The sequence below is a fragment of the Octodon degus genome, unplaced genomic scaffold (assembly GCF_000260255.1).
Source record: "Octodon degus isolate 3935 unplaced genomic scaffold, OctDeg1.0 scaffold00287, whole genome shotgun sequence".
Lineage (NCBI taxonomy): Eukaryota > Metazoa > Chordata > Mammalia > Rodentia > Octodontidae > Octodon > Octodon degus.
The window spans coordinates 996,795-998,809 of NW_004524863.1; the positions used below are offsets into that span (position 1 = coordinate 996,795).

Below are 2,015 nucleotides of genomic sequence, written 5' to 3' on the forward strand. Positions count from 1 at the left end.
AGTGAGCACAAGGCCAGCCCAAACTGCATAGCGAGACCCTGTCTCAAGAAAATAAAAAAACTGAAAGACATAATGGACATACTGATATTACATTATGAACCTCCCAAGCACCCCTTAATTAATCTTTTCATTATAAAAAGGTTGTATAATGCATGTAATTTACCAGAAACACCAATACTTTTTCTAATATACTCACCAAAAAGTTATATAATGTCCCTAGCTTACCAGCAACAGCAATTTCATGCTGTCCTCATCATTCAAGTTGACATCTTTGGCTTGCAGGAAGGGAGGGTGAAAAGGCAGGTTGTTATTTGGAAGGAGACACCCCTTCCATCGGAATGTCAGGAATCTGGCTCTCTGGTGTCTTTCTTCTCCTTGGGAAAGTCTGTAGCCTATTGGTGATATGAGGAAAATATAACTAACTTCCAACCTGCTAGATGTTCAGAATACCAAGTTCATGTTCACTAAAATCCCAGGAATGAATTCTAGGAACAATAGAGGCTAAAAGTAGGAAGAATTTATTAAGAAAAGGCAAGATTTTGTGTGAGGACAGAAGGTGGCCTACAAAGTAGGGCCTGGAAGTGAAACACCCTTAAGGATGTTTATTGAGCAAACCCATGAGGTAAGGAGGGCTTAAGGTGGGACAGAACTACAATCAGTAAGATTAAAAGTATAGTTGCTTAGCTACTATTGATCCAATGGTAAATCACAGAAGGGGTATGAGGTAGGATAGAACTATGGCCAACCAATAACATTACAAGTGCAGTCACTTGGATAATACTGATTAAATGCAGATCAAATGGGGAAACAAGTCAGCAAGCACACACGGGATGGACAAGGACCATCCTGGAAGGAGGGGTTAAGGTTTGGTCCCAAGGTGACGGATGCCTACTTAGAATATCAGTCACTGGGGCCAGTGAGATAGCTCAGCAGTCTAAGTGCTTGCTCAGGCAAGCACCGGACTGTGGTTCGATCCGCTGCACCACATGCCGTGCCAGCCCCACCCCCAGGGCAGGCTGAACCTGCCACCAAAAAAAAAATAAATAAAAATAAAAATAAAAATAAAAATAAAAATATCGAGTTCAATAGGTAGCGGGAGCGGAGAGCAGACCCCAGAGAGCCCTGAGCAGCCCCACCACCGCTGCCAGCCTAGTTACCATCACACACTGGGAGGAGCCGCAGCTGCAGCAGCCGGCCCCAGTCACCATCACGGCAACCATGAGCAGCAGGGCCGAGACCCAGCAGCCGCCCTCCGCACCCCCCACCCCTCCGTCCTCAGCGCTGTTGACACCCGGCATCACCGGCAGCAGCGCTGGGAACGGCAGCCCCGGCAGCCTCACATCAGCGCCAGTCATCACAAAGGTTTTGGGAACAGTAAAATGGTTTAATGTAAGAAATGGATATGGCTTCATCAACAGGAATGATACCAACGAAGATGTATTTGTACATCAGACTGCCATAAAGAAGAACAACCCCAGGAAGTACCTTCGCAGTGTAGGAGATGGAGAGACTGGAGTTTGATGTTGTTGAAGGAGAAAAGGTTGCGGAGGCAGCAAATGTTACAGGCCCTGGTGGAGTTCCAGTTCAAGGCAGTAAATACACAGCAGACCGCAACCATTATAGATGCCATCCACGTCATAGGGGTCCTCCATGCAATGACCAGCAGAATTACCAGAATAACGAGAGTGGGGAACAGAATGAGGGATGGAGAGCGCTCCCGAAGGCCAGGCCCAACAATGCCGGCCCTATCGCAGGTGAAGGTGCCCAGCTCACTACACTTGGAGACCCTATGGGCGTCGACCACAGTATTCCAACCCTCCTGTGCAAGAAGTGGTGGAGGGTGCTGACAGCCAGGTGCAGGAGAACAAGGCAGACAAGTGAGACAGAATATGTGTCAAGGGTATAGACCACGATTCCGCAGGAGCCCTCCTCGCCAAAGACAGCCTAGAGAGGATGGCAATGAAGAAGAAAAGGAAAATCAAGGAGATGAGACCCAAGGTCAGCAGCCACCTCAA

At 47.8% G+C, this 2,015-nt stretch overlaps 1 pseudogene; it reads left to right on the top strand.

The window, feature by feature from the left end:
• Positions 1-1,218: 1,218 nt before the first annotated feature.
• LOC105740908 overlaps positions 1,219-2,015 on the top strand; it is a 2,691-nt pseudogene continuing 1,894 nt past the window's right edge.